We start from the raw sequence: 11,603 nt of genomic DNA, 5'->3' as shown, positions 1-11,603 counted from the left end.
CTAGTCTTGGTGCTTCCTGGTGGGCGAGATGAGCCCTGCCCCACCCCCCACCCCTTCCAGTAGACATGGCATAAGAGTGATTCTCACTTTCTGCTATAGCCTCTTTATCCATTGGCTGAAATGAGTATTTTTATGTGTCTTATAAGTGTTTCCATAGTAAAAAAATGAATTGACTTTTATAGTGACTCTTTTGGGGACTGTGATCCGTAATTTGTTTGAACTCCTAAAAAATGGAAGTAGGCCAAGCATAGTGACTCATGCCTGTAATCCCAGCCATTTGGGAGGCCTAGGCGGGTGTATTACCTGACATCAGGAGTTCAAGACCAGCCTGACCAATGTGGTGAAACCCGAACTCTACTAAAAATACAAAAATTAGCTAAGCATGGTGGTGTACACCTGTAGTCCCAGCTACTTGGGAGGCTGAGACAGGAGAATTGCTTGAACCCTGGAGGCAGAAGTTGCAGTGAGCTGAGATGGTGCCATTGCACTCCAGCCTGGATGACAGAGGGAGATTCCGTTCCGTCTCAAAAAAAAAAAAAAAGGAAGTGAAGGGAAATATGCAAGGTGTTGTGAGAGAGTTTCTAATTGTGATTCTCCATAGTTGTCCAAACAGACCACCTGTGGGGGTCTATTCACGAAAGACTCTTTAGAAGTGCAAACTCATGCATTTGAGAAACACTGAGGGAAATTTGAAGATGACCTGTGGTGGGGGTATAAATGGATTCATAAATGTGTTTTGTGATTGTGCGTGTGTGCTGTCATCTGTGGAGTGGGGGATACTCTTTTGCCTTGAGAAAGCTCATCTCTATCCACTTAGTGTGAGCTGTACCATCTGTGCCTTGTACCCAACAGAAATAAAACAATGTGCTGTAGAAATGGAGTTTTATTTTATTTTACTTTATTTTTTATTATTATTTTTAGAACAGGTCTCACTCTGTCACTCAGGCTGGGGTGCAATGGCACAATCTCAGATCACTGCAACCTCTGCCTCCTGGACTCAAGCCATCCTCCCACCTCAGCCTCTCGAGTGGGGAGATCCCACACCTGCCTAATTTTTGCATTTTTTCTAGAGATGGGGTTTCCTCATGTTGTCCAGGCTGGTTTCCAACTCCCGGGCTCAAATGAGCCACTAGCCTCCCAAAATGCTGAGATTACAGGTGTGAGCTACAGTGCTGGGCCGGAAATGGAGATTTTTTTCTTTTTCTTTTTCTTTTTCTTTTTTTTTTTTTTTTTTTTTTGAGATGTAATCTCGCACTATCACCCAGGCTGGAGTGCAAGCCACAGCTCACTGCAAGCTCCACCTCCTGGGTTCATGCCATTCTCCTACCTCCCGAGTAGCTGGGGCTACAGGCACCCGCCATCCCGCCCGGCTAATTTTTTTTGTAATTTTAGTGGAGACAGGGTTTCACTGTGTTAGCCAGGATGGTGTCGATCTCCTGACCACGTGATCCACCTGCCTCGCCCTCCCAAAGTGCTGGGATTACAGGCGTAAGCCACCACCCACAGCCCAGAAATGGAGATTTTTGAGCAAACACATTAAAGAAAATAAACACAAATAGATGAAACTCATTTTAACATGTTTATTTCACCCAAGAAATACAGATATAATCAACACCAATACAATCTACATCACAATGATGAATAAGATACATGCTACAATGCTTCATTCTCAGATGCAAAATTTAGTATGCGTTTTACAGCAAACCTCAATTAAAAACTGAATTTCGATCACACATGCTTGATGTGCATGTCAATTTCATGAGAATTACAATCTCAGGATAAGTCTCACATAGCCTAAGAGTCCAAACATACCTTCAAGTGTTCCAACAAATTATTCACTACTCATTCTTAGAACTGAATTTACAAAGAAGAATCCCATCCCATTTATTGCTGAATTGCATACCATTGAAAGAATGGGTCACAGTTTCTGTTTCTGTTCATAGTTGAATGAGGTTAAAGTCCCATCCATCTATTGGCGATGGTGAGGACAGATGCTAGAAGCCTCTGACCTCAGCCTTGTCAACATGAGTTCTAATTTCTTTAGAACAACTATCTCAGGGTGGGAAAGATGGTTCCAATGCTAAGTGCCTATTGTATTGATTATGAATCAATGAAACTCTCCTGGAGGTTGTCCCATTTGGATTCCAACCAGCACTGTCAGAGTGTTCCAGCTTCTCCACAAGCTCTGCAACCCTTGGGATGGTCAGTCATTGTCATGGTGGCTTTTCTAAGAGCTTCCTGGTTGTATTTCAAGGTGTATTTGATGTCTATTTCCCCAGGGGAGGGATGTTGAACACTTTTTGAAGTGGTTCTTTACATCCCCTTTGAGGAAATGTCTGTTCAAGTCTTTTGCTGGGTTTTGAACAGAATCATTTGTTTGTTCTCTTGGAGTTTTGACAGCTCTTTGTGTATTCTGAGTATGAGCAGTCCTTGCGTGTATATGAGATTTGCAAATATTTTCTGCCCCAGTCTCAAGGTTGCTCTTCTATAGAAATCAAGAGCATCTGAGGCAGAGCAAAGGTTCAGGTGGAGGACGGAGCATTTCTCCACCTGTCCAGCATGCACAGCGCCTCTCTCCTCGGAGGTGCAGGGACGTCTGTGCAGGGAGACACCCTGAAAAAGCAGGTGTGCTCAATTCTGAACAGAGCATCTCTGATTTCCGTCTGGCGCCTGAGGGTTCATGGCCCATCGGCCTTAGAAGAGACGTCTTCGGGCCTTGCACATTGGCCTCCATAGAACCTTGTGGCAAATTCTGGGCTCTGGACTGGGTGAGGGAGGTAGAGGTCTGAGGGCAGAGCTGGGCAGGGGCTCCAGGACATGGAGATCCAACTTGAATTCTTCAGGCAGAGCCTGTCTCCAGGAATCAGGCTTGGGCATCTGGGATGAGCCCTGGGGGACAGCCGCTCTGTAGTAAGGTTTGACGTAGAGGATGCGCCAGGAAGAAGGGCTGATTCCATGCACGAGGTTTGATGGGGGTCCCATCAGGGGCAGGAAGCCTTGGGGAGCCTCACCCTCTTGTACTGAAGGCGCCACACACACATTCTCTGCTCTCTGGGCTCTCACAGATCCATTTCCAATGTCAATCTCCCAGACAGTCTCTGTACTCGTGAGCAGGAGCCAGCGGGCATGGGCAGGGAACAAGAGATCCTTCAAGGACATCAAGACTTGCTCAGGGACCACCAGGAGGAGCACATTCAGGAGGCTGAGTCGCAGGGCTCCCTGTGGATCCATCACCAGGACCTCCTCTCCCAGGCGCAGGTACAGGACCATTCCTGGTTCCAACACCATGATGATCACCTTCGTCTGGGGAAGCTGTGGGTCCTGGGGGAGAAAAGCCATGGGTCAGTCATTGTCCTGTCAGGGAGGCTCCAACAGGGACAGACCAAGGCAGGGAGCTGCCAGCAACTTCCCCAAGCATAAATTAAACTCTGCAGGGACACCCAGAATTTGCACTTGTATTGACACCCCTTGGGACAGTCATTTCCTGGAAGTCCCCTAGGGCCTGAGGCTCAGGCAGACCTGTCTCCCCCACACCCACCTAGGTGGTGTGACCTTACCTGGGGCAGCTCCAGGGGCAGCTGTGCAGGGTGGTGGGGACCTTGCTGCGCTCGAGCTGGTTCTGCACCTGTGGAGAGAGCAGAGTGTGCAGGTGAAAGCCCTTGTCATGCAGGATGCCCTCGAGGGTTAAAGGTGCCACCGTGAGAAAGACCAAATGCAGAAGAAGCCAGGTACAGGACACCTGCCCACGGGGCTGCAGGAGGAAGCTCCAGACACTCTGGACAGCACAGCTGCTCGTCTCATGATGTGATGGGACACTGGCTTCCTAGCAGGGGACTCAGGATGAAAAAGACAAGATGCCTCACCTGGCTGAGGACCCAGCTCCTCCACTTTCTGGCGTTTTGGGGCATTTGATTGCGTGCTGGTGGAGCTGTAAGACAGAGGGACACAGTCAGATTTCGGGCAGTTACCTAATGTCCAATTCCCCGAATCCCCACAAATTCACTCCACTTCCCCCCCTTTCATTCAAGGTCACAGACTCGTCATCCACTTCCTGTGAGACCTGCTCCTAATCTGTCCTAACTCCCAGCTAAGATCTTGTTCTCACCCCATCTACCTGAGCTTCCCTGGGTTAGGAAAAGGCAGGGAAGGAGGGTCGGTGCCCTCAGGGACCAGTTTACCCTTTCAGGAGTTCATGCAGATGAGAGTTAGAAACCTCTCCTTGAGTGTGAGGACTTGGAGAAAGATGTTGAGATGCCAGAAATGTGGCACCTCTGTCTATACAGGTAACATAGGAATGGGGTGTTAGGGTTCTAATTAAAGCAAGAAAAAAGGAAGGAATTTGTCGGGCGTGGTGGCTCACGCCTATAATCCTAGCACTTTGGGAGGCCAAGGTAGGAGGATTGCTTGGGTCCAGGAGTTTGAGAGCAGCCTGGGCAACATGGTGAAACCTAGTCTCTACTAAAAACACAAAACATTAGCGGGGCATGGTGGTGCACGCCTGTGCTCCCACCTATTCAGGAGGCTCGGGCGGGAGGATCACCTGAGACTCAGAGGTGGAGCCTGCAGTCAGCTAAAATCACACCACTGCAATCCAGCGTGGATGATCAGAGTGAGATGCTGTCTCAATAAAATAAATAAATAAATAATACAAATATAAAAATTAGAAATTAAAAAAGGAAGAAACTGGTTTTTTCTCTTAGTAGATCATGAACTCCTCACATCACATCCTACAATCTCCCTTCTTGCAGACCACAGAGCCCCTTCTCCGTGGAGCTGGTTGGGTGGATTGAAAGCGGGGCTGCCCTGAGATATGTGTGTGGTTGGGTTGTAGAAGCCTTCCCAGCACCTCGTGATCACTTACCCGCACCTCACTTCCTTCTTGCCCCAAATTCCAAACATCCAATCTCATGGCAGGTTCATGCATCTCTTTTCCCTTCCCCTCTCTCCAACACACACCCACACAGCCCACAGGCAGGTCACCCTGCAGGCGTCCCCGGCACACAGCACAGCTCACCCGCTCTCTCCCGCCTGGTCGCTCTTGGATCCTGTGCAGGAATCACTGGGGCTTCTTGGGCGCCGGGATCCTTTCATGGTGAAAATTTCCAGGGTTCTCCAAGTCAGCCAATGCCAGTGTTTGTCTGTGTCCTGCAAAGATTTCTTTTTGGCCTCTGGATCCTTTACTTCCTTTGAGACAGAGGTGTCAGCCCCAAAGCTGTGGAGCGGCGGGGCTGTGGCCAGCGGCAGGTGGATGAGGCTCTGACAACTGAGCTCTTGGGGGAATCCTTTATACCGTCAGCAGGGGGTGGAGCCAGGGGATTTATCACCAGGAACGGATGTGATTGGTTGTTCCTGGTATGACAGTGGGAGGGGCCCTCAAGGAGGATTGGGCATAAATCAATCAATAGATGACCAATCAATAGAACCTGCCTAATCCCGTCAACAGCCAACCTGTTTCCTGCCCCCTCCCATCCTCTAGGTCTGGCCTAATCATGATAGACACTTTCTGTAATACCCAATTCATCTATCGCTGAAATAGTTTTTAATGTGTACCTGTTATATTTTCATGCAATAAAAATATGTTAATTTTCATAGTGGCTATCCTGGGGAATGGTATGTATATGAAATGAAGCGTCAAGGGAACAGAAGCAGAAGGAAATTCCCAAGCATCTCTGAGTGTCTCTGCTTGAATTCCTGCCATGTTTTCTAAATAAGCTGGCTTCCTTCTTCCTATCCAAGTAAGAAGGTGTTTCAGAAGTTCAATCTTAGAGTGTTTGACAAATACTGCTGAGAAATTACAGGATGACCCAAAGGAAACTTTGACTGGATTTGTGGATGTGCCTATGAAATTTTGTGTGTGTGTGTGTGTGTGTGTGTGTGTAGCAAGGATGAAGTGGCTGTTCCTAGGGTGCGGACCCTTCTTTCTCTTGAGAAAGTTCATTGCTGTTAACTCATTGTGGGTTTTGTGAACATTTTCTTTCTTTTCTTTTCTTTCTTTCTTTCTCTTTCTTTCTTTCAGACATTTTCTCCTCCCTCCCTCTCTCCCTCCTTCCTTCCTTCCCTTCTTCCCTTCCATCCTTCCTTCCTTCCCTCCCTCTCTCTCTTCTTTCTTTTCTTTCTTTCTTTCCTTCCTTGTTTCTTTCTTTCCTTTCTTCCTTCCTTCCTTCCTTTCTTTCTTTCTTTCTTTCTTTCTTTCTTTCTTTCCTTGTTTCTTTCTTTCCTTCTTTCTTTCTTTCGACAGAGTCTTGCTCTGTTGCCCAGATTGGAGTGCAGTAGTACCATCTTGGCTCAGTTCAGCCTCCACCTCCCAGGGTCAAGCGATTATCGTGCTTCAGCCTCCTAAGTAGCTGGGATTACAGGTGCCTGCCACCACTGCTCGCTAATTTTTTATTTTTAGTACAGATGGGGCTTCGCCATGTTGGTCAGGCTGGTCTCGAACTCTTGACCTCAAGTGATCTGCCTGCATCAGCCTCCCAGAGTGCAGGGATTACAGGTGTGAGCCACTGCTTCCGGTCCACTCCTCAAGTTTCTAATGTTTTCAATTTCAGTTCTCAACATAAAACCCAATAAATAGCTTTAATTTAAAATAGATGAAGGTATGTCGTAGTAAAAAAAAAAAAAAGTAACCTGTCCACAACTCAACTTTGGAATTATTTGTCGGCAGGGGAATAGGATAGAAGTGCACAGAGATTTATTAGATTCTGCCAAACAGTTTTCCAAAGTGGCTATTCCAGTTTAGACTCCCACTATTCTTACATGAGTGACTGATTCCTCCATAGTCCTGTCAGGACTTGGTATGCTGTCTTCTTCATTTTAGCTAACTGATAGGTGTATAAAAGTATCTCATAGCCAGGCACAGTGGCTCATGCCTATAATCCCAGCACTTTGGGAGGCCCAGGTAGGTGGATCACCTGAGGTCAGGAGTTCGAGACCAGCCTGACCAACATGGAGAAACCCTGTCTCTACTGAAAATACAAGATTAGCTGGGCGTGATGGCGGGCGCCTGTAATCCCAGCTACCCGGGAGGCTGAGGGAGGAGAATCACTTGAACCCGAGAGGTGGAGGTTTCAGTGAGCCGAGATCGTGCCATTGCACACCAGCCTGAGCAACAAGAGTGAAACTCTGTCTCAAAAAAACAAAAATAAAACCCAGAAGTTTAGGCTGGGCACAGTGGCTAACGCCTGTAATCCCAACACTTTGAGAGGCCAAGATGGATGGATCACCTGAGGTCTGGAGTTCGAGACCAGCCTGACCAATATGGTGAAAACTTGTCTCTACTAATTTTACAAAAATTAGCCAGGCATGGTGGGATGGGCCTGTAGTCCAAGCTACTCAAGATCGCGCCACTGCACTACAACCTGAGCGACAGAGCGAGACTCTGTCTCGAAATAAATAAATAAATAAAACAGAAGCTTAATAGGTGAAAGAAAAAACACAGCTTCCTCGAATAGAGGAAGGGGTCCCGAACGGGTTTCTGGGGTCGCCAAGAGATGCAGAAGGTTTTATAGATGAGCTTGGGGAGGCGGAGTCTGATTTACATAGGGCACACAAGACTGGTTGGACCAGGTGTGTCATTTGCATAGCATGTGAAGACGCTGGCCGCCCCACCCTAGTCTTTTATTATGCAGATGGTTCTCCACCTGGCCGGTGCCATGTTGCCTGCCCCCTTACTGTACCAGTGGTTGACAAAGAAAAGGGACAAGGGAGCCTCCATGTTGGATATACCTGCCTTCCAGGTATCCCTTTTCTATTGGCACAGCTGCTAGCATTTACCTATGTAAGCTTCTAGCTTGCCTATTTATGTTTGCAGCTTAATTTTTGAGGCTGCTTTTTATTAGAAAATAAGTGATTTGGGGGCTGCTTTTTGTTAAAAGGAAAACCTTTCCTTGGACTCTCTTGCCCTCACTATCTGCCTCAATAATTTTTTTTCTAGCTCCTGTATCACTAATCAGTCGATCCTGAAACAATTTGGATGAAGTCATTTCTCCTGGTTAATGCCTCAGTTCTGGCTCCCACACACTACTTCAATATCTACCTAATGGAGCTGGGCGTGGTGGTTCCTGACTGTAATCCCAGCTACTTGAAAAGCTGAGGCAGGAGGATTTCTTGAGCCCTAAGGCGTTCGAGACTAGCCTGGGCAACATAGTGAGACCACCCACCACAACCCCCCTCAATGACCCATCTCAAAAAATAGAAGCTACCTAATGGATTTCTTCATCTTCAGCCAAGATTCATCATTTTCTACAATGCAAATATATTTCCTTGAAGATATAAAACACTAAAGACCAGGTGCAGTGGCTCACACCTGTAACCCCAGTGCTTTGGGAGACTGAGGCAGGAGGATCACTTGAGGCCAGGAGTTCAAGACCAGCCTGGGTAACATAGTGAGACCCGTCTTTACATAAATAAATAAATAAATAAATAAATAAATAAATAAATAAGAAAGTTAGCTGGGTATGGTGGTCCACACCAGTAGCCCCAACTACTTGGGAGGCTGAGGTGGGAGGATCGCTTGAGCCCAGGATTTCAAGGCTACAGTGAGCTGGGATTGTGCCACTGCATTCCACCCTAGGTGACAGTGCGAGATCTTGTATATGCATTTTTTCTTGTAGTCTCGGCTACTGGGGAGACTGAGGGAGGAGAATCACTGGAGCCCAGGAAGTGGAGGTTGCAGTGAGCCCAGATCATGCCATTGCACTCCAGCCTGGGTGACAGGAATGAAACACTGTCTAAAAAACAACAACAACAACAGCAAAAACCCCAAAAAACCCCTCTGTGGTGTGCAGCTCAACATTAGATTTGTGAGATACATCTTTACTCTTGAGTCAATTGTTATTGTTGAATTCTTATCACTGCGTAGAGTTCCAGTGGTTGCAGATACCACAGTGTTCATCCCTCTTGATGGGCATTTGGTTTGTTGGCAGGATGTAGTGTTGCTGTCTTCTCCATGTTGGCCAAACCAATGGGTGTATAAGAGTATCTCATGGTGATTTTTATTAGCATTGCCCTGAAGCTAGAGAAATTAAATAATTTATTTTCACATTTTTTTTTTTACCGACTATTTGTTTATTCCCTTTGTGACACACCCTATTCAAGTTTTCTACCTATTTTTAATTGTTTGCAATATTTGTTAACAATTCGACAAAAGTCATATACATTCTGGTTTGATGTACTTTAACAAATAAATTTAACACAAATAACTTGCCCACTCTGGAGGTTTCCACTCCCTCTCTCAGTGGTGAATTTTGATGAATTGTAGCTCCTAATAAATAAATCTTGGTATGATGAAGGTTATCATTTTCTTCTTTATATTCAAAGTTGTATTGCACCAAGAGACAAATATTATCAGACTGTGAAGTGACTTGCTTTTTGTAATTAAAGTTATTTTGTTTTAAGAACTAAAGTGAAGAACAAAAGGAAATTTAAAAGAGGTTGGGCATGGTGGCTCACGTCTGTAATCCCAGCATTTTGGGAGGCCGAGGCGGGGGGATCATTTGAGGTCAGGAGTTCGAGAGCAGCCTGGCCAGCGTGGAGAAACCCTATCTCTACTAAAAATACATAAATTAGCCAGGCATGGTGGCGTGCGCCTGTAGTCCCAGCTACTTGGGAGGCTGAGGCAAGAGAATCATTTGAACCTGGGAGATGGAGGTTACAGTGAGCCGACATCATACTACTGCACTCCAGTCTGGGCGACAGAGTGAGACTCTGTCTCAAATTAATCATTCAATCAATCAACAGATATACAAATAAATAAATAAAAATAAAAAGGTTAAAAAAAAAAAAGAGTGAATGGCATGGACCATATCGTTTTCAATAAATATTTGTTAGACATGGAAACAAAGTATTTTGAGGGGAAAGGTGCACTGATTAGGTTTGCAGTTTGAAGAGATTTATTGAGCGGAAATAGGAGCAGAGAAGATGCAGAAGGTAAGTGGAAAAAAACAAGGACTGCAATAACTGATGTTCTTTAAACATGGTTATGTACAGTGGATATCTTCGTGTAAATATCAGAAAATGTCCACAGGCCGAGTGCGGTAGCTCACACCTAAAATTCCAGCACTTTGGGAGGCTGAAGCAGGTCGATCACTTGAAGTCAAGAGTTCAACACCAGCAAGGCCATCATGGTGAAACCCGGTCTCTACTAAAAATACAAAAAATGATAATAATAATAAGCAGGAGTGGTGGCGGGCGTCTGTACTCTCAGCTAGTCAGGAGGCTGAGGCAGGAGAATTGCTTGAACCCAGGAGACCGAGGTTGCAGTGACCTGAGATTGTGCCACTGCACTCCAGCCTGGGTGACAGAGCGAGACTCAATTTCAAAAAAAAAGGAAAATGTCCGCAAAACCCACAATGAGTTAACAGCAATGAACTTTCTCAAGACAAAGAAGGGTCTGCACCCCAGGAAGAGCCACTTCATCTTGGATACACACACACACACACACACACGCTTTCAGAGGCACATCCACAAATCCAATCAAAATTTCCTCCCGGCATCCTGAAATTCTCAGCAGTATTTGTCAAATGCTGTAAGACTGAACTTCTGAAACAGCTTCTTACTTAGATAGAAAGAAGGAAGCCAGCTTATTTAGAAAACATGGCAGGAGGCCGGGCGCGGTGGCTCAAGCCTGTAATCCCAGCACTTTGGGAGGCCGAGACGGGTGGATCACGAGGTCAGGAGATCGAGACCATCCTGTCTAACACAGTGAAACCCCGTCTCTACTAAAAAATACAAAAAACTAGCCGGGCGAGGTGGCGGGCGCCTGTAGTCCCAGCTACTCGGGAGGCTGAGGCAGGAGAATGGCGTAAACCCGGGAGGCGGAGCTTGCAGTGAGCTGAGATCCGGCCACTGCACTCCAGCCGGGGTGACAGAGCGAGACTCCGTCTCAAAAAAAAAAAAAAAAAAAAGAAAACATGGCAGGAATTCAAGCAGAGACGCTCAGAGATGCTTGGGAATTTCCTTCTGCTTCTGTTCCCTTGACGCTTCATTTCATATACATACCATTCCCCAGGATAGCCACTATGAAAATTAACATATTTTTATTGCATGAAAATATAACAGGTACACATTAAAAACTATTTCAGCGATAGATGAATTGGGTATTACAGAAAGTGTCTATCATGATTAGGCCAGACCTAGAGGATGGGAGGGGGCAGGAAACAGGTTGGCTGTTGACGGGATTAGGCAGGTTCTATTGATTGGTCATCTATTGATTGATTTATGCCCAATCCTCCTTGAGGGCCCCTCCCACTGTCATACCAGGAACAACCAATCACATCCGTTCCTGGTGATAAATCCCCTGGCTCCACCCCCTGCTGACGGTATAAAGGATTCCCCCAAGAGCTCAGTTGTCAGAGCCTCATCCACCTGCCGCTGGCCACAGCCCCGCCGCTCCACAGCTTTGGGGCTGACACCTCTGTCTCAAAGGAAGTAAAGGATCCAGAGGCCAAAAAGAAATCTTTGCAGGACACAGACAAACACTGGCATTGGCTGACTTGGAGAACCCTGGAAATTTTCACCATGAAAGGATCCCGGCGCCCAAGAAGCCCCAGTGATTCCTGCACAGGATCCAAGAGCGACCAGGCGGGAGAGAGCGGGTGAGCTGTGCT

The sequence above is a fragment of the Macaca fascicularis genome, chromosome 19 (genome assembly GCF_037993035.2).
Source record: "Macaca fascicularis isolate 582-1 chromosome 19, T2T-MFA8v1.1".
Lineage (NCBI taxonomy): Eukaryota > Metazoa > Chordata > Mammalia > Primates > Cercopithecidae > Macaca > Macaca fascicularis.
The sequence above is the reverse complement of the archived record's forward strand: the minus strand, read 5'-3'. Positions refer to the sequence as shown.